The 22,327-nt window shown below is 40.3% G+C and overlaps 1 protein-coding gene across 2 annotated transcripts in view; it reads left to right on the forward strand.

Annotated features, from left to right (window-relative positions):
- The window catches only part of nlgn2a (neuroligin 2a), a 266,646-nt gene that overhangs the window by 130,445 nt on the left and 113,874 nt on the right, over window positions 1–22,327 (forward strand). The window lies entirely within an intron of this gene.

Here is a 22,327-nt window from a genome sequence, read left to right on the forward strand (position 1 = left end):
CAAAGTGCATGGAGAACTTACCAGGTAGTGGACGGCACCTTTCTCTTTCAGAAACGGCCTGAGTAGCTCCTCCCCCCTCACTATTCTTGACGGAGGAGCGGTGGTGGGTTATGAGGCTATCCCTCCAGTGGAGCGGCCTACCGCGACACAGGTGCACCTGTGTCAGGCGGCTGCTACCTTTTGGATGGAGGATTCTCGTCTCCCCCCTAAGTCCTTTGAGTTCACAAAGCAAAGCTTACAAAGCCTGTGGGTAACCCGGCTCCCTCTTTGCATGCGGTGGTGTTGCTATAGGTCTGTCAGGCCAGGGCACTCATGGACATGCACGAGGGGAACCCAGACTGTGTGCTCGTAGGTGAGCTCCGCACTGCAGCCGACCTCACCCTCCGGGGCACGAGCGTTGTGGCATGCACGATCGGTCTGGCGATGTCCACTTTAGTGGTCCAGGAGCGCCATCGTTGGCTCAGCCTGTTTGATATGGCGGATGTGGACAGGTTCGGCTCCTAGACTTCCCAATTTCCCAGGTTGGGATGTTCGGCGACGTGGTGGAGAACTGTGCCCAACAGTTCTCTGCTCCCAAGCGCAGACGGAGGCCATCCGCCCAGACTGGCGGTGTTTGGCTGTTCAGCGGTTGTACAAGCCTTGCACCCCTGTAAAAGCCTTGCACCCCTCAACCCCCTCTTGTGTCACCAGCCAGCACCTGAATGCGTTTGAAGACCCACTTCAACACTGACTTCACGGCCTAGTCCCGAGATGGCCGTGGCACAGCGGCACGCTCCGTGTGAACGCACCCTGGCTTGCCGCAAAACCCTCAGTCCATAACAGACCTTTTGTTTATCCGGGCCAACGGTCCCTAGAACGAGTGTCCATCAATACCGGCCGAGTGGCCACGTCCCCAGGCGGTCCAGATGTTTGGGACCATTTCGGGGGCCTCACATTTACATCTGTTGCCTCTCCGGACTCGTCCCTCCGCCAGTTGTTTTTTTTCCCTGTCTGAGTGGACATCCCTTGACATAGAAAGACTCTGGCCACAGCTGGCCCCGGGGCCCCCGCAAAGTCAGGAGGAGATGGAGCAGGTCTTGCTAGTTGCCCCTCATTGGCCCAAACAGACCCTCTCCTCTCGACAGCCCTTCCTGACTCCTTCCTCTGAATACATTCTCAGGGATTGGACATGATGGGACCCGCATTCAGACCCTGGAGAGTTCTAACGTCTGGTTCTAAAAAGAATGGGACGAGGAGGTTCTGGTTACTACTGCAAGAATTTTTATGCCATAGAGACCATCACTTCTGTGAGAGCACCCTATCAAATTCAGGCATGCTCCCCCTTAGAAGTGGAACCTATTCGTTAAACTGAGTCTTCCCTCTGTGAGAAGATCCCGAAGGTGTTCGATCACTTCTGTACTTTTTTCCTTGCAAGATGGGTTGGAGTGAGGCTGTCTCTTCCACCCTCAAAATGTATGTTTCTTCTGTATTGACGCACATCATGATGCAGTGGATACAAATCCGTGGGAAGCACGTCTTTAACTTCAGGTTCCTGAGGGGAGCAATGAGACTGAATCCGCCTTGCGCCCCCTCTTTACCCTCTTGGGACTTATCTCTTGTGCTACTGCACTGCAGAGACCTCCCTTGAGCCCTGCTGGCAGTGAATTAAAAATCCTATTTTTAGAGAAACAGTTCTCCTGCTTGCTTGGTCTCTATCTAGAGGGTAGGGACTTGCACGCATTTTTGGTCAACGAATCGTACCTGGAATTCGGCTCCTTAAGAGTGATCCCAATCAGTCGACACGTCAACTACGTCTCCATTCCCTCCTTCAGGGAACAAGGATAACATACGTAACCGAGACGTTTTAGCATGACTGTGTGCTTTGCACCCCACTTAATACTGACACAGACATGTTAATGTCACCAGCCTTTTACTCACTCTTTACTGTCAGATCGAATTGTCCGAGAGAGAAAACAAAGCCTACAGAATTTTGGTATTTTACTGAAGTAAAACGAAAAGCAAATCAAATCTAAATAGATTGGCTATGAAGACATAACATGATTCTGCATTAAAGGAGCTACAATAACATTCTATATATTGAAGTATGCAAAAAGGCCGTAGAGGTAGAAATGAGAAATGGAAGAAGGGAGCTCTTGAACAAAGGACGAAATTTGAGCGCCACTCTTGTTTTCTATGGGAGGAAATCAAAACTGCTTCGGAGCACCTGAGCGTTGGTGTGAAGGGCGTTTTTTAATTAGCTCCTGCAAGCTCCGAGGTATTCTCAATATAGACGGACCGTTTCCGGGCCCCTTTGAAGTGTTAGAAGACTAGACCCACGAAAACAGCTCTGCGACACATGACAAAAACAAATATTCCAAACAGAAGTTTACAGGCTACAGCTGGACTGTTTGAGATTTTGACTTTAAACAGAATGGGTGCAGAGTAACTCGGAGGTAGGCTGCTTTTAGCAATGGCATCATTGTCATATAATGACCAAATGAATGTTTCGAGAGAAAAGAACCATTTAAACTGAGCTACTGTAGCTTGTTCTTTTCTTTAGTGTTTCTCTCTTTTTACTCAGTGAAAACCAAAGGAAGGCTTCAATTTTGCAGCAAGGTCAAACCAATGAAATCAGCCGAGGTCAGCTTCTTAGCGTACAATTTTTAGTGCCAAATAATGAGAACAAAGTGGTAGCTTTCCAGCTGAGATGTGTGTGTGTGTGTGTGTGTGTGTGTGTGTGTGTGTGTGTGTGTGTGTGTGTGTGTGTGTGTAAATGCCAGAGCAGAATTGTTATATTGTTAAGACTGCTGTGCTGTGCTGTGTGTTAATGAATGTGTCTATAAGGCTGTCAGCTCAAGAGAATAACAAATACTCAATTAAAAGAATGAGATAACAGCTGATGATGGACACAAGAAAGAGAATAAGTTGAGTCATGAGTAATAAAGATGTAAAGCACAAGAATATACAGCAATAAGAATAAGTGAGAGTGTTGAAATAGAAGAGAAATAGATGCAGAGAAATGGAGGGGAAATGGTGAGGGAAGGAGATGAGAGAAGATATGTATGGATAGATAACGCTGACACAGAATGAGGGTTTGGCAGGGGATGGGGTCGCCTTGGCAACCCCGCAGCTCTTCCTGCGTGTAGCTGTCAGGCAGCGCGTCAGAGCCGTGTGTGTGTGTGTGTGTGTGTGTGTGCGTCCTTCTGCGTTACCACTAGACTCTCAATGAAGGAATTAGCAAGAGCTCTGCCACACACTCTATTTATAGCCGCAGAAGAGAGAAGCACTTGAGAGAAAGTTATTAGGTGTGTGTGTGTGTGTGTGTGTGTGTGTGTGTGTGTGTGTGTGTGTGTGTGTGTGTGTGTGTGTGTGTGTGTGTGTGTGTGTGTGTGTGTGTGTGTGTGTGTGTGTGTGTGTGTGTGTGTGTGTGTGTCTTGGCGTAGACCGTTGTTGTGCAGATGGTGCATTGTGCTGGGTCGTGCCGTGCTTTCTTTTTCCTTCTCTTTGCACTACACAAAACTCCCCTCACATGCTAACAAGCTAATTGTTTTGACATCAGTTGTCATTGGAGGTGTTTGTACAGTTGCAGGCTATTGAGCTTGCTAAAGATCCCGCTGACTTCTGGGGCTGTTAAAGAAAGTACTGTGAATGAATGGATTCCATTAATAAACATGTATAGATTAGGTCTCTAAAAAGCTGTTTTCAGGACTAATCACCCACCAAGCCTGCCAAAGTCATTGAGCATCGCCTGGCCCAGATTTTGTGGTGTGTTCTGCAACGTCTGCACTTGTCGGACCCCGTTTAGGGATGTTTGGCCGATTGAGCATGTTGAATCGGTGAGAGAGAACTCTGATTGGCTGTTCAGTTTCGCAAAAAGCCAAAATGATAAAAGCGAGCAAAGACTGTTGTATTTTACAATATTTTACCTGAGCATTCCAGTTTGCAGATGTCAGGTCTCGAAATTTACCTTTTTACTTGGTAGTACTGGTGCACCCAACTTAAAAAAATTAGGAGCACCAGCAAAAATTTAGTAGAGAGACAACGGAGCACAGTGAAAGGTGGTGATTGACGGCTAATATTAACCAACCAAAAGTCTGCTTTAAAGTTAAGAGTGTAATGAAGAAGTTTGATTAGTTATGTGATAGAACGGTGGACCGGTCACTGTATCAGCTCATAGAAGGCACGTACGGTGGCTGTGCAGTAAGTAGCAAACTTTTTGTAGAGAAATAAAATCAGGCCACACCTAAACATTTTCACTCGCACAAATGTCACGGCTTTACTGGCTAAATGTGTAAATTGCAGGACGATTTCTGTACAAATGACTAAATACTGTTGGAAATGAATAATAGTCAATATATACCACACTTTTTAACTTAAACATGGCCACAAGACAGATAGAAAATTTAAGGGATGGAAAATTTATATTTAACTTTAAGTATATAAGTTGTATTGACTACTTTTATTAGGGGTGTGAATCGTCACTGGCCTCACGATTCAATTCAATCACGATTATCATGTCAACGATTTGATTCGATATCACGATGCATCATGATGCGCTACATCTTCACTTTTCAATATTACACATGCCAACATTTTAGTCAATGAATACAAGCAGTCAGATGTATATGAACTCCCTTTTCATTTTTTCTGCTCCTAGAAAGTGCTTCCATAAATCTAGCAAACATCAAACACAACTTAAGTCTGAAAACAGCAGATGACAGGACCATTTAGAACAAACACTAGTAAATATTATAAGTGCATGAAACTGTCAAGTGTACAAAAACACTCACACGCGCACTCGACTCGCGCACACTCATGCAGGCTCGCACGCACACACACTCGATCCCACATGCTGTAAATGTTAAAATAGTGGGTGCATTTTTTATTAATCCCTTAAACCTAATCTTTAATCACCAAAATGACATATTTAAACTTTTTTTTCCATCAATTTATTTTTCTTTTCTTCATGCCTTAAAATAGCTTGAATGTAACTCTACACTCTTAAATCATTTAGTATACACAGTTTTATGAATATGTAAATGAGCCCCGCCTCCACTCACTCACACCAGCTCAGAGGTCCACTCGTTGACGATCACACGTTGACCTGATTGGTTACAAGGTTGTTTGTGACGTCAGAAACACCAGTGATTTCAAACTGTGTTTTTGAGACTGTCTTTGGTTCACTGCAGTTTTAAAGAGAAAATACTCAGCAATGGTGTTGACTTATGAATTTGCACATGGTTTGTCTTAAATCATATTTTTTTATTAACACAAAGACATATGAACATTAAAACATTAAACAACATTAAAAGCTTAATTTTCACTACAGGGGGACTTTAAGGTCTCTCCAGATTCTTGCCTGATCAAAAACCTTCTTTTAAAAGTTATATTCCTCTTTCCTTTTCCTCTTTTGTATTTTCTCTGCCATCTCCCTCGTTCTGCTAATGTCTGTCTTGTGCACTGAGCTCTCTCTCCTTCCCCATCATGAGTGGACACGCCCCCTTACTGCTGATTGGTTATAAGTGTGTTTTGGTGCTCGGTCCGATCCACTTTTCAACAGCGTTTTTCAAAAATCGCTTACTGCACCTTAGTCCTACTTAAAGGACTTTTTTTTTGTCTTGGAAGGTAACAGGCTTCAAAAATGCCACCCTGTGCCTTTACTCTCACTTATAGAGGAACATGGAAACATACATGCGCATGTACGCACACACACAGAGCCATTGCCCTCTCATTCGTTTTCTCTTTCCTCTCAGGCTCTTTCTCTCTCTCCTCCTGCTGCTTTCTTTCTCATTTGTTTCTTCTCTTTCTCCCCTGCTCTCGCAATCCGTGTAGCTCAAAGGGCCGTCTCTTCAGTGCCTGCTGCAGCTTAGGCAGCAAGTGGCTGTGAATGCAAATTAGATTCAAAAACAGACACACACACACACACACACACACACACACACACACACACACACACACACACACACACAGGGCTTGTAGCTCTCCTGGTGCTTCGGAGAAAGATGAATGTGGAAGTAGAAGCTGTGGGAGAGGCAGAGAAGGAAAGAGCAATGAGGAGAAAGATGGAATAAGGGGGAAACAAAGAAGATTGGAAGTTTTAAGAGTATGTGAAGAGTGAACTAGTCTGACCGTATATCTTATTTTAAAGGCGCAGTAAGCGATTTCTGACAAACACTGTTGATATTTAAAATCAGCCCAAATAAACACACCACTCCCTTCATTGCTCCGCCCCCAAAATGCACGAACACACAATGCAAAAGTTGATGTCTCTATATCATAGCTGAAGCGAAGCAAGATAATGTTTTACCAAAAATAAAGTGAATATGACAAACAAATGACAAGGAATAACAAACGTATAGTAAATACAAGCAAGAGTTTGCTGTTAGTCGCCAGCAGCTCCAGACAAACAATGACACTCAGACTGTCCTGTTACTATAGCTAACATTACAAAAACAGCATATCTTGGTTTAGTGAAAGCAGAAGTGAATGGCGTGAAGCAGACGTGAAGCAGACGTGATGACGCCGATGTCTGTGGCATGCCGTCCGTGGTCCTCCTTGATGTTCTCTCTCACACTTGCTATGCTTTTATATATGTCTCTTTTAGTTTTAAATTGTAACGCCGCACTGGTCTATGACCGTTTAGACACTATTACACATTCGTAGTGTGGTCACTGTCTTGCCTAACGTGAGGTGCGATATTTGTGGACCGCGCCCTGTCATTCCACCTTGTCCACCTCTCCCTCCTGCATACCTGTGCCGGTTCCAAGTGGATCTACCTCACCGGAGACGCCGGAGAAGGCGCAAGAGCGTGGTGGTATCATCGTACGATTCAGATCGGCCCTGCAACGGAATTATGATCTGCAATAGCAACACGCTTCTCTCCGATGGGGACCCGAATCTGCTCACAAATCCTCCACCGGCCGGCGTTCCTTGGATGGCCAACATCGATGGCTGCTTCCTGTCCTCCCTGGATTTCTCTCTGCACCTGCTCGGACTCTATCTCGTCCTCGCCATGGTGGAGCAAATCTCCTCAACCTTCGTCCATTGTGCCGAGAAACACAGCCAGATACCATTTCATCGCGGTTGTAGTTTGCTCTTATTAATGCCCGGTCTCTGGTAAACAAAACTTTCATTTTAAAAGACTTTTTTACCTCTCAAGCGCTGGATTTTCTATGTATCACTGAGACTTGGACTAAGCCTGGCGAGTTGTTTCCGTTTTCGGAACTGGTGCCTCGCAGCTGTCATTTTATAAACCCCCCGCGTTTGTCTGGTCGCGGTGGGGGTCTTGTCACTGTTTTTAAAGACACTTTTCACTGCCGACATCTCCCTACTGGCTCATATCACAGTTTTGAGGTGCAACTCTTACAATTAGTCTTAGTAAACCCCATTGTGATAGCTCTAATATATCGTCCTCCTCAGCAAAATAAGGACTTTTTAAGTGAACTTGCTGTACTAATGGGCGACTTAGTCATTAGGCATGACAAAATATTGCTTCTGGGTGATTTCAATGTTCACGTTTGCTGTGCTTCTAAACCATATTCTACTGATTTTCTAAATCTGATTGAGTCCTTTGATTCTACTCAGTGGGTTTCTGGTCCAACGCACATCCACGGCCACACCCTTGATCTGATTTTAACTCATGGCTTCTCTATTTCAAACATAGAAATCAGTAGTGCATCTTTCTCTGACCACAGGCCTGTACTTTTTACTGTCCCTCTTACTGGTCGTATATATAGAAACCCATCGCTGGCACGCTTAACTCGCTGTCTTACTCAACGTTCTAGTAGAGAATTTTCTGCAGCCTGTCATGATGTACGTAACTGTTTGGAGTCTAACTCTACTCTGCATAACCTGGATGCTAATGCAAATCTTAATCTTTTCAATTCCACCTGTGCAGATATTATGAATTCTATTGCGCCCTTGAAGTTTAAAAATCATAAGCCCGCACCAGTGCCCTGGCACACTGACACTACACGCACCCTTAGACGGGTATGTAGACAGGCTGAACGCAAATGGAAAAAGGACCAATTGCAGATCTCTTATGAAATCATGAAAAATTCTTACAATTTGTTTCAGAAAGCTGCAAAGGCTGCTAAATGTAATTATTTTTCTGAACTTATCCGTAAAAATTAGGGGTGTAACGATTCACTCGTTTTCTCGATGCATCGATTACAAATCCTGACGATGCATATGCATCGATCTTGAAACATGTATTTTGAATCGTGAATCGTTTATTTCGGTCAATAATCGATTTAAAATGCTAAGAATCGAATAATTTGCGATTCTATAGCGATTCAGTGCTTTACAATATGTTAACATTAAATGACTACGTGCGTGAATTAATGGAGCCGTTACTTGTGCGACGTCATTTGGTGTCCTCCCAGCTCTCATTCACAGATACTCGCTGCACTCTTTACCATCTTTCACTGGATTTCGCTCGCCCTCGGCCCCATATAGCTCTCATCTACAGATTTTTGAGCAGTCCGTGTTTGAGCTCTCCTCAGGACAGCCACTGATGTTCACATGAGCAGGTGACAGCTTTCTATCGAGAAAGCAAGTCTTGAGTCAAACCGCTCAAGCCATTTATAAAGTTGCCATGTCATTGCGCGGGCACTGCTATGAAACAACGCGTTCGTTGCGTGGAAACGTCGCCGTTATTTTCTTTAAGATAAGATACTGAAGTTTTACGGAAATGGGTCATACCCGTCCTGAGCAGCTGAAGTAGAACCCCACTTATTCAAGGTGCGCATTTATTACATGGAAAGAGCAGACGCAAATAGACCTAAAATACACACGCTTCCTATGAATCATGAATGAAATTTAACTTTATGCCATTAAACTGAATGTACGAAGGAAACTGCTGAAATAACTACAATATTAATTACACTGAAATAAGAGCGCATGGTTTATCCATCAATCAGATGCGCATAAAAGTTGCATTCGTAATCGTTACTAGCCTATAGCAAAAGTAGACACCTGGCGCGTTTTCTCTCAGAATCGTAGGAAAATGTTCAGTAGCCTATAAAGAGAACAAAGAGTATACCATGAGGAATACTTACTATTCCATGAGGAAAGTTAGTTAAGGTTTAGTGGGAAAGTTCATGGTATTTTTAGTCTCACAATGGAAGGATGTACCAGGAACACTTTAAGATTGTGTATCCATTAACATATCCTACAAAATAGTTAGGCTTTAAAAGTATTGTTAGTTCATCATGCTTTTTAAATCTTGGCTTATATTTCTACAAATGCTAATTTAGAGGCTTTGGAAATATTTTTTTATAATAATAAATTAATTAAAAACTAGCATGAACTAACATTAACAATAGACAAAATGTCGTTTTTTTTGTTTTTTTTGTCCCCACTCTCTGACCCCCAAAGACCACTGTGTAATTCACACCCTGACTTAGACCCATTGGGGGAAGCATTTAAATAATCCTATGAATGCATAGAAAAAATTAAGAATCGAATCGAATTAATCGAATCGCATCGAACTTTAATGTGAATCACATCGAATCGAATCTTTCTGAATTTGCAAAAATCGTTCTTGAATCGAATTGAAAACCTATGAATCGTGAATCGAATCGATTCGCTGTCTACCCAAAGATTCACAGCCCTACTAAAAATTGTCATAAACCTCAAGTTCTTTTTTCCACTATTAACTCTGTTTTAAATCCTTCTGTGCAATCTATTTTAGAGCCCTCTACTGCTCTCTGCGACAACTTTGGAAAGTTTTTTGTTGATAAGATCAAAACTCTAAGATCTCAGTTGTCTAACTCCGTATACACTATGCAAGAGGTTCCATTATGTTCTTCCATCTGGTCTGAGTTCGAGCTGATGGATCTGGATTCATGTAATGAAATCGTTGGTCACCTAAAACCTACTATCTGTCCTCAGGATATTATTCCAGCTTTTTTCCTGAGACAAATAATGGACACAGTCGGTCCTGGCCTTTTATTAGTTATTAACAAGTGCCTGTCTACTGGTTCCTTCCCAAACAGTCTTAAAATTGCTGTGATGACGCCATATCTTAAAAAAACAATCTTGGATCCTTCGTCTCTTTCTAACTTCCGTCCTATTTCTAATCTACCTTTTATTTCTAAAATCATTGAGAAAGTTGCACTGACTCAATTACAATCATACTTGGCTGTAAATTCTCTGCATGAAACTTTTCAACCGGTTTTAAAGCTTTACACAGCACTGAAACTGCCCTTTTAAAAGTTTCAAGTGATATTTTCACAGAAACTGATTCTGGTAAATCCATTGCTTTAGTTTTATTGGATCTGAGCGCCACATTTGATTTAGTTGACCATGAGATCCTGTTGTGACGTCTGGAGATATCTGTAGGCTTTCATGGCGCAGTCTTAGAGTGGTTTCGTTCCCATCTGACCAACAGATGTTTTAGTGTTCGTATTGGTCATCAGTCCTCCTCTAGTCTACCTCTAAATTGTGGAGTCCCACAGGGATCAATCCTCGGCCCGGTATTGTTTATCCTGTATATGCTACCTCTGGCCTCCATTTTTAGTAAACACGGAGTATGCTTTCATTTATACGCTGATGATACTCGGATCTACTTTCCGTTAAAACATAACGACAAAAATGGTTTACAATCCCTGTTGGCCTGTTTAGATGAACTTAAGCTTTGGCAGTCAAGTAATTTTCTAAATTTAAATGAAAATAAAACTGAAATCATTTTATTTGGGCCCAGGGAAAACTGTGTTCTTGATGCTGACCGTGGTCCACTTGCACCTTGTGAAACTCAATGCGCTAGAAATCTTGGCTTTCTGTTCTATCATAACCTGAAATTTGATAAACAGATCAGTGCTGTTGTAAGATCGTGCTTTTTTCATCTTCGCCAACTTTCTAAAGTGAAACCTTTTTTAACCAAGAGTAACTTCCAAACAGTGATCCATGCTTTTGTTACATCACGTTTAGACTATTGTAATTCTCTTTATGTTGGTGTCTCTCAGTCTTCCCTCTCCCGTCTACAGCTAGTGCAAAACGCAGCTGCTAGACTTCTCACTGGGACCCGTAAGTACGAGTCGATCACCCCGGTTTTATCATCACTGCACTGGCTACCTGTCAACTTTAGAATTCATTTTAAAATTGTATTATTTGTTTATAAAGACAATCAACAATTTGGCCCCTCAGTACCTTACTGATCTACTTCGCCCGTACACTCCCTCTAGAAGTCTGAGATCTAGCGATCAATGTCTACTCATCGTGCCTAGATCTAGACTTAAAAAGCGAGGTGATCGCGCCTTCGCAACTGCGGGCCCTAAACTTTGGAACAGCCTACCTCTCCACATTAGATTAGCCTCGTCTGTTTCCTCCTTCAAATCTTCTTTAAAGACGTATTTATTTTCCTTGGCCTTTAATACTGCTTAATTTTGGTAATTATGGTTTATCTACTGTTGTGTTTTCCTTTGTTGGTAGTTTTTTGTTATTATTTTGTTTTATTCCATCCTGTACGGCACTTTGGTCAGCCTTGGTTGTTTTTAAATGTGCCTTATAAATAAATATTGTTGTTGTTGTTGTTGTTGTGAAACAGAGCAAAACCAATGTTACTCACGTATGGAGGAGAAACAACGCAACCTTGGTGTCCGTTTTCAGATCTTCCCGCTTCTGTCTCGTGGGCCTAAAGCTCTTGCCAGATCATAAACCTTCTTTTCCCAGTGATATTCTTCTGACCTTTCTCTTTAGTAATGTCTCTCGGCTATCTCTCTTTCTACAGTCTTTCTTCAAATCTCCCTCTTGCTCACTCTCTCACCTCCCCATTATGAGTGGACACGCCCCCTACTTCTGATTGGCTAGAAGTGTGCTTGGTCCGATCCACTTTTCAACAGCGTTTTTCATATATCGCTTACTGCACCCTTAAGAGTGTGAAAAAAAAGATTGCTTACATTTCCCATGGACAGACCCAGATGAGAATCACCAGACTGTTTTTTTTTTGTTTTGTTTTTTTTGCATTTTCTATGCTTATTTTCTGGGAAATTTTGTAGATTTCTTTTGAATGGAGGTATCGAAAGAGTTATTGGGGACACACCAAGAGGAGAGCAAGATGATGGAAGAGAATATAAGTTAAGAAAAGAGAAGAGAAGTTAAGAGAAGAGAAGAGAAGAGAAGAGAAGAGAAGAGAAGAGAAGAGAAGAGAAGAGGATGATGACGTGGTGGAACACTCTCAGTGAATGTGACATGACTTGTTCTATTTTGATCCAGGTGATTAGCGGCATCTTTTGTGTGTTTTAACAGGATTACGGCAACATCGTCGAGAAAAGGAGGAAAACAATAGTCACTTAAAATGAGCTAGATTACATTAAATCAGCAAGATTAGCCTGCATCTGTCATGTGTGCACTCATACACACAATCTCTTGCAGACACACATAAAAGTCATTAATAGGCCTCATAAGTCACAATGGAGTGTTTGCCTTAGCTGTCACAAACCATTATTGTAGAGTTATGATTGTTTTTGCTCTCCAATACACTATATAATTACAACCGACAGTCTTCTTATTCTTTTTATGATTATTATGCGTGCCGATACAAGAATCTCATATTAATTGAGACTTTACATGGAAAATTTGTGCTCCAACAAATTAATTTGTCACACCACAGTACTATTTAATTGAAATCCAAATAACTTTTTTCAAAATGGTTAATTAAAAATTGTTCGTGATGGCACTTTTTTCTTTCATAAATGTTACCTAAAATATTGATATTAAATGACATGTTTACAGCCATACATATTTATATATATTTTTATTAATTATTATATATTTTATTAATATTTACTTTATTTTGCATTTATTTGTAATTTATTTAGAAAATATTTATAATATTTATTTGTATTTTGCATTATTTGCATTGAAAAATGCATATTTGTCCCAAAACTTATTTATCTACTGTATTTTTAGTCATTTTCCCTGCACAGGTGAGTCTCTGAATAGTCTCAGCCTCAGACGTCACACACACGGACCGTTGGCTGAACGTCTGATGCAAATGTCACCGAAAATTGGAAACACTTCAGGAGTTTCGAATTTGTCATCTGATTGGTTAAATTCTACAGGATTTCTGGGAGATGCGTGTATCGTGTTCTTAACAGTCCGCCTGGATACAAAGATGTCGTGAAGCTAAACCCCCTCATGGAAGAAGAACACCGTCGTCTTTACAAGTGACAATGGGCGCTTATCAGGATCAACTAAATGCTGGATTTTCAAAAGTATGTGAAGCATGTAAAGTTAAAATACATCTGTTATTGTAGGGAAATCGACGTTACATTTCCACGCCCATAATCATGAACAAAACAAACTGTGATTGGTTGCTTTACATGTCAGTCAGACGGCCTCTGGGCGGTCCTTGGCCAATGGAAGCTGCGATGTCCAGACCTTCTGCCGTCAGTCTGAAGGTCTGGTTATGCGAGACAAGTCTTTGAAAGTGTTTGCATCTCACTGATGCAAAAACACGAAGACCCATATGTACCTCATATTTTGATGATGTGTAATGAGAGGAGTATTCCATGTGTTGCCACATTGAGGTAAAAGTGGCTTTGAGCTTGTCCTAACAGCCGTTTCCTTCAGATTTGACTTAACTCAGGAATGTCCAGTCCTGCTCCTGGAGGGCCTTCATAATTAAACACACCTGAACCAGCTAGTCAAGGCTTTCTGGATCACTAGACACTTCCAGGCAGGTGTGTTGGAGCAGTTTGGAGCTAAATACTGCAGGAAGCAGGTTTGGACACCCCTATCTTAAAGGGATAGTTCACCCAAAAATGAAAATTCTGTCAATATTTACTCACCCTCAAGTTGTTCCAAATCCGTGTAAATTTCTTTCGTTTGCTGAACACAGAAGATGATGTTTTGAAGAATGTCAGTAACCAAACAGTTGATGTGCCCCATCGACTTACATAGTATTCTTCTTTCCATACTCTGTAGATCAATGGATACCGTCAACTGTTTGGTAACCTAAATTCTGTAAATTTACCATATACAGTAAAAAATTTGAAGTGGTTTAACATCACATTATATTTAATTTCATTTTTGAGTAAAATACTGTCAAATGTATGTTTTTTGCCAGTAAAACTATGAATTGCCATATAATCTAAAAAATGATTTAATGTTTATTATATTACCGTGGTGTTGTATATTACCCTGATGGTGTTTTTTGTTTGTGTTTATGACCTATTACACCGCCTATGAGTATTGGTCATGTTTTATGAACAGGTCATTTATGTGGCTTTCTATTGTGCCACCTGCATTATTGTGGTGGGTATTATCGGTATATTTTAGGATGAGGCGTTTTGGTAGTTAAATTAGGTATACTAACATTATAGCACTTAATGAAATGTACAGTTATAAGTTGTAAAATATACAGGCATCCTGTAAAACTGAAAACGGTATTTTTTACTGTGAATTTCTGCCATTTTATTTAAACCAAAGCGGCCTTTATTTATCAAATTTTTTACAGTGGATATCCTGTGGTGAAAATCAATGTTGTTTATGTCTATGTGGTGTTTTTATTATGCTTTAAGACAAATCATGTGCAAATTCATGTCAACACCATTGCTGAGTATTTTCTCTTTAAAACTGCAGTGAACCAAAAACAGTCTCAAAAACACGGTTTGAAATCGCTGGTGTTTCTGACGTCACAAACTACCTTGTAACCAATCAGATCAACGTGTGATCGTCAACGAGTGGATCTCTGAACTGGTGTGAGTGAGTGGAGGCGGGGCTCATTTGCATATTCATAAAACCGCGTATACTAAATGAGCCAAGAGTGTAGTTACATTCAAGCTATTTTAAGGCATGACGATTTCTTTTACAAGGATTTTTTTTTTAAATAGCCTATGTCATTATGGTGATCGAAGATGAGTTTTAAGGGATAACTGCGGGGGGGACTGTAAAGAAAAATACTGGTTAAGAAAAGTTTAGTTTGGATTATATCTGTAATAGTGGACCGTTTAAGTGCATTAGTTGGTAGAATATGATGTTAGAACAGGCATTATAATGGGCTCTTGGCTCATGTCAGCTGTATGCAGGATTTAAAGAGCCTGATGTCAGTCTTATGACAGTTCTCTGCAGTCTTTATAACTGAGCAGGCATATTTTTTCACCGGGCATCATGTTTCTCTGGAGACCCAGCTTTAATTCGGAGCGGCGGGGGTTACCGTGGAAACAGTTTTAACCTTCATGCTGTCTGCATCTCCACCGCACCTAAATGTCATCCCATCTAGCTCTGCTCTGTTCAAATACTCCTCTTTTCACACATTCACTCCATCCCAGTCACCTTATCTCTTTGTGTACCTCCCTCTCTTTCTCTCTATCTACACCAAACACTCCTTCCACTTACATTCAGCCTCCTCTCTTTCTCTATTTCTCACTTGTGCTCTATTTCACTCTATTAATGTATAATATTACCGTGTTTTTTTGGACGTTGTTCCATGGCAGTTCTGTGCCTTTTTGGACACTTCCACGATTATAATATAATGGTGTTACAGCAGTGATTCACTCAATCACTGACACATTGACCCATGATGGCCCCTCATTGACACATGATTTCCGTTTACATCTTAATTTTTCTTTTTTAGCATTTTAGTTTGAATTCGAGTTTGATTATATTAATAATCATTTATTATTTAAATACTTTGCATCCATCCTGCAGCCCCCTTGTTTGAAAACCACTGCTTTTTATGATATTCATACAGGACCATGTGTTTATCCAGACACTTTCCACAGTGGCTGCGTTGTGTTGTCTTGCTGCCCTGGCAATGATTTTGCACACAAAACTACCTTCTGAAACTAATTTCAGACAGGTAGCATAACACTCTGATAAGCTACTACAAAACAGAGAGAGCTTTGGTGATATCTAATTAATACAATACTGATTCTTGCTTTTATATTTTAGCTCAAGCAGAGCATTGAGCACAGAGGATAGTGGGATATTATTGGCAGCAAAGGATAAATCAATGCTGCCTTCAAAAATCGATCAGCTGAAGGGATCTCAGTGGATGGGATGTGACACGATCATAAGACTCGGACGTGGCTTGTCGCCTTCATACCTCCTAATGCTGCAGAATATTTCAGCTTTCGGATGCATAATTTAATTCCAATCGTGCTCCAACACACCTAGCTGTAATTAAGTCAAACCAAAGACCCTGATTAGTTGATATTCAGGTGCTTTTAATTAGAATTTAAACTAAAGTCTGCAGAAAACTGGCTCTCCATGACCAGGATTGAGGAACCCTGACTTAGGCTGTGCATGTTATTACATAATGTTAACCAATGGTCAAATGCAGTAGCTCTTGAGGGATAGCTTTATTTGATCAAACTCATATTCATTTGGCCTCTTTTCTGATATGTAAAGCAAACATTCAGCCAATTCAAATAATTACTATTGGTGACCTTTTACATCTTGGTTTTGCAAATATTTAACCAATGAAAAGTATTAAGAAGAGCATGTGACTAAACCTTGTAACTCAAACTGTCAGTCAAACCTTATAACTCCGCCCCCCTCGATAGTGAAAGAAGTACTGCACAGAGGTTAGTTTGCAATGCAATGGTAAAAATAGAACTGGTTCTTTGAATAAGTACAGCATTTTCTTTACGCTCAAGAAACAACAAAGGCTAATGTTTTATGTATTTGAGGAGCGGAGAGTGTCTTAGTGAGGTATTTGTCATCGAGCCAATGTTGTCTAAAATAGCTTGTGCGAAGCACTTCGCCTTTTTAACATCATGAGGAATGACAGAAAAAACTGAGAGCCCATATACAACCCCAAATCAGGAAAAGTTGGGACATTTTGTAAAATGCATTAAAATCAAGAATCTGTGATTTGTTAATTCTATTTAAACTTTTTTTAACTGACAAAAGTACAAAGAAAACTTTTCCAGTGTTTTCACTGACCAACATAATTGTATTTGTAAATATGAACACATTTTGATTTTGATGGCTGCAACACACCTCAAAAAAGTTGGGACAGAGAATAAATAAAAGTGAAAAGATTACCCAAATTAGATTATCCAACTCTTTTGAAACAGTCCACAATGAGCAGGTGAATTGGTAATAGTTGAGCGTATCATGTTTGGGTGTAAAAGTGATTCTCAGTCTTTTTAAGCAAAGATGGGTCATGGCTCATCACTTTGTGCCAAATATCATGAGAGAATTGTAAAACAAATAAAGAAATCACATTTTTCAATGCAAGATTGCAAATAATTTTTGTCTTTTATCATCTTCCATACATAATATTGTCACAAGATTCAGGGAATCCAGAGAAATTCAGTCTGTGTTGGGTAAGGCAGTAGAAATCTGTTGAATGTGTGTGACCTTTGAGCCCTCAGATGGCATTGCACAAGATACCATCATGCTAATCCGTTAAATACAGACACATGTGCTCAGGAGTAATTTGGAAAACCGTTTTCACTGAACACAGTCTGACTCTGCATCAAGAAATGCCACTTGAATCTCTGTTACGCACGGAGAAAGCTTTACATCAGTTCTATGTGAAGATGCCGGCGAGTTCTCTGTGCCTGAGCTCATCTCAGATGGTCTAGAAGACAGTGGAAATGTGTGCTGTGGTCATATGAGTCCATGTTTCAGCTTGTTTTATGGAGAAAATGGACACTGAGTTCTCAGTCCCAAAGACGAAAGGGACCAACCAGACTTTCACCAGCGACAGGTGCAAAAGCAAACATCTGTGCTGGTATTGAGGTGCATCATTGCAAACGGTATGGGTAACTTGCATTATTGTGAAGGTACCATTGACATGGAGGCATATATTTGGATTGTACAGAGACAAAAACTGCCATCAAGATGACATCTTTCCTGTGAAGCAAGACAATGCCAGGCCTCATTCTGCACATGCTAAAACTGAGTGGTTTCTAGACACTCTGCACCATAGAAGAGATGTTCCTGCCTGTTTACTGCAGTCCAGATATGTCTCTTATGGAAAATGTATGATCCATCATGAAAAGGAGAATCAGGCAACGATGACCACAGACTGTTGAGCGGCTGTCTTGTATCAGACAAGATTGGGCAAATATTCCACTAGCAAAACTCCAACAATTAGTATCCTCAACTCCCGAATGATTAAAAAGTGTAATTAAAAGGAAAGGTGATGTGACACAGTGGTAAACATGTATCTGTCCCAACTTTTTTGGGGTGTGTTGCAGCCATCAAAATCAAAATTTGTTCATATTTACAAAATACAATTATGTTGGTCAGTGAAAACATTGGAAAAGTTTTCTTTTTACTTTTGTCAGTTAAAAAAAGTTTAAATAGAATTAACAAATCACAGATTCTTGATTTTAATGCATTTTACAAAACGTCCCAACTTTTTCTGATTTGGTGTTGTAGCTACAATAAACTTTATAACCTGTAAGTTGATGAAAACATAATGCGATGCACTTACTGCCTCGGATGCAGCCGTTCTAATGATGGACAAAACATGTACTGTATGTTTTGTGTTCAACTGAGACTCCATTGAGCTTGATTTTGGTAAAATGTTAATAATATAAATAATGTCACATGCAAGTGTCTGACCTTACATAAAGCCTCATTGTCAACTTTGACAACGCAGTGTTTGTTTAAAGAATGCAGGTTTTTTTTCCCAGTTCCTGAAATGTAGTGTTTTATAGAGATACAAGGTTTTCCCCCGACCGCAACCATATTTAAAATACTATGTTATTACCATCAGACCATTACTGTCTGTCTCTCTTTTAATCTGTCCTCTTTCAGTACCAAGAATCTTCCTCAGCACTTTATCAAAGCGCATAAACCCCCGAAATCATTACAGATCCATGCTGGACTGCAGCAATACTCAGTTTAATAGAAATGCCTCTAATGCTAATTCCAATTTACATCTCCCCACGTCGTATAATAGAAACACACTTCACACACCAGGTCGGCCAGGCATCTTTAATGCTGTTAAATAGAGCTCAATTATATCCAGTCTATCAAAGTCACTTGGGTGCTCTCTTTCTATCGGCGCTCTAATTTCTACCCATTTCCACTCAGGAGAAGCTGAGAGGCATGAAAACATCAGGTGGAAGCCATCTGGCTATCTCATTCCTCTTTCAAGCTGATTTTCTGAATCGTATTTCTGTTGAGAGGGTGAGCCACAGGTAGCAGATTGAACTCATATCCCCCCGTTTGGGATATTGGAGGAGAGGGTACATTTCTGCTAAAGCGCTCCGGTCCACAGACACCTGTGGTCGGCCTGATTACGAGCCCTGACGTCTAACACTGAGGGAGTGTGTAATTCCACTGGCATCTGCGGATGAGCCTCACTGTGTGTGTGTGTGTGTGTGTGTGTGTGTGTGTGTGTGTGTGTGTGTGTGTGTGTGTGTGTGTGTGTGTGTGTGTGTGTGTGTGTGTGTGTGTGTGTGTGTGTGTGTGTGTGTTTGTGTGTGTGTGTGTGTGTGTGTTTGTGTCTGTGTGAAAGCATCTACTTTCAGTTATGTATACACACGTACACACACTCAGATTAAAGCCCAGTTTTACATAAAAACACACACATGCTACACACAAATGATATACACAGACCTTCATATCACAAACATCTCAATAACCACATGCACACACTCAAATGCATGCATCATTGGCTGTATTGTTAAAGTAGATGTGCAGAAGAGCGTCACGTGTGCAGATTCTCACTCTGCTGGTGTTTTTCTGCCCTGTTAAAGGCCAGAGGGCAGAGCAAGGTCACAACCAGGAACTGGGGCTGAAATAATTGATTACATAACTCACCAAAGAGAGAAGAGAGAAGGCAGGCTTGGAAAAAGAGGTTATGCAAAGAGAAATGATGAGAACAGATGATCAAAAAAAAAAAAATTTGGATGCAGCCGAGGAGAGAGAAAATGAATATGAGAGAGGAAAGGGACGGTCGAGGATGAATTTGGGAGCAATATCTCCATCCAGGTAGAAATCAGTGAGTGGAAAGTAGAAATGAGCCTCTTGAAATTGATAGAATTGATTTTGGAAGGTTGAAGGGCCAACCGAGACAACAATTATATATATATATATATATATATATATATATATATATATATATATATATATAAACACACTACTGTTCAAATATTTGGGGGTCAGTAAGATTTTTCTTTTCAAAAATTAATACTTTTGTTCGGCAAGCATACATTAAATTTAAAAGTGACAGTAAAGATATTAATAATGTTACAAAAGATTTCTATTTCATATAAGTGCTGTTCTTTTGAACTTGCTATTCATCATAGAATTCTGAACAAAATGTACCATGGTTTCCACCAAAACATAATGAATTTTTTCCAGCATTGATAATAATCATAAATCAGCATATTAGAATGAATTTTGAGTGTTCATGTGACACTGAAGACTAGAGTAATGATGCTGAAAATTAAATTAACTAATTAGTAAATTAATAAGTATGTATATATATATATAAGTATGTATATATATATATATAATATATATACATATATTTATACATATACATACTATACATACACACCAACACAATTATTCACACATAGTAGTGGCCAAAAGTGATGTACAGCCAAGGAAAAATTACCTTTATTCAAATATGATTACGTTCATAAATATAAAATAACAATTTTATACAACACTCCCTCCTTGGTAATGGTCACATACAGTTGAATCTCATTCCACATCCTGTCATTTGGTTTTCCTCTCAATCAGATTACCTTTTGACAGCAAGTGCCCCGTCCTGTCATCGCTGGACAGGGGACCCATAGTGGACTCATCTCTAAACTCCTTTCTGGCCAGACTTTCTCTCTTGTGTGTTTGATTGACAAGATATATTTCCCTCGGTCAGGGAATACACACATTGTCCCCTGTTTTTACTCTCCATGTCTACTAGAGCGAGACAGATCTGACCTGTCTTTCTCTCACACATTCATGAACTCTTTTTCTTCTTAAATGTCAAGTAAGGACAGCCATGTCCAGTAGAGAGACCTCTTCATTATTTTTCTGTATGTATCTCTCTCTTTCAGTGTCTTTCTCTCTTTGACAGGCATTTTCCAGGTCAGCCCACACTGAAAGAAGTCTAAAAAGGGTCTAAAAATATCTTTATAATGCATTCTCTGACAAAAATGATTTGTTTCATGAGGTTACTCTCCTTTCTACTCTTCCATTCCTATCTGCAACTGTTTATTTCACAGTGAAATTCAGAAACATGCTTTTTAAATTTAATTATTATTTTTTTGTTTTGTGAGCATAAACCAATTAAATTAATTAGAAAAATAAAAAAAATATTCAATTATGAAATCATTTACTTCCAGTATGCGATGCAGATTCAACACAGTTGCTGCTTCATCTTTCAACAAACGTTTCTTTGTGAACTCTCCATTACACTGTGCCTCGTTTACTAAACAAAATGCTCCCAACAAACATATTATTATCCGAAGTGATCTGGGACGCCATTAAAATAAACCATCCACTTGTTCCTTCTGAAGTCTGTACAGAGACACAGATGAGCTGTTTAAACTGGACGAGACAAAGCGAACGATCTTTCACTCGTCCGTCTGTCCTGTTGTCGACAGACTCAAGTGTCAGAAACTGAACACACATCTGTAAACAGCGTCAGTGATTATAATGGGTTTTATGTTTTTGACACGACTCTCACATCCAGTGTAGGAAAATGTCAGACGTTAAGAGACTGAATGCCAGTGGGCGGAGCCTATGAGGAGATGATGTACAACTATTCATTAATGTCTTGCTCTGGAGGCAGTCATATGCAAATGAATTTCCCAGTGTCACGTCACAAATCCCTCAATATCAAAACTAACCGTTTTTGGAGCTTGATTAAATAAATGCTTTGTTTATAATGAGGAGAATATTTTAAACTATGAAACTCGCAGCACTTTTAAATGGTACAAAGACCTCTTACAAGTCAAAAGATCAAGGTAAATTAGATTTTTCATGACCCCTTTAAATTAGATCCTAGATTTTCATTTTGGTCTCGGTCTGATGAAATGAGTATATTTTTGTTCCCAAGTGTTTCAGAGCATTAATCAGCGACGGTGTTAAAGTTTTATTTTTGTGCTGAGTATGTATAGAAAGCCTAAACTCCCAGTTTACACACAAAAACAACAGTGTCAACACTGTGTGTGTGTGTGTGTGTGTGTGTGTGTGTGTGTGTGTGTGTGTGTGTGTGTGTGTGTGTGTGTGTGTGTGTGTGTGTGTGTGTGTGTGTGTGTGTCTGTTTGTGTGTGTGTCTGTTTGTGTGTGTGTGTGTGTGTGTGTGTGTGTGTGTGTGTGTGTGTGTGTGTGTGTGTGTGTGTGTGTGTGTGTGTGTGTGTGTGTGTGTGTGTGTGTGTGTGTGTGTGTGTGTGTGTGTGTGTGTGTGTTATGCCCACCTTCC

The sequence above is a fragment of the Siphateles boraxobius genome, unplaced genomic scaffold (genome assembly GCF_051911475.1).
Source record: "Siphateles boraxobius isolate OS27281-9 unplaced genomic scaffold, OSU_SipBor_1 130, whole genome shotgun sequence".
Taxonomy (NCBI): domain Eukaryota; kingdom Metazoa; phylum Chordata; class Actinopteri; order Cypriniformes; family Leuciscidae; genus Siphateles; species Siphateles boraxobius.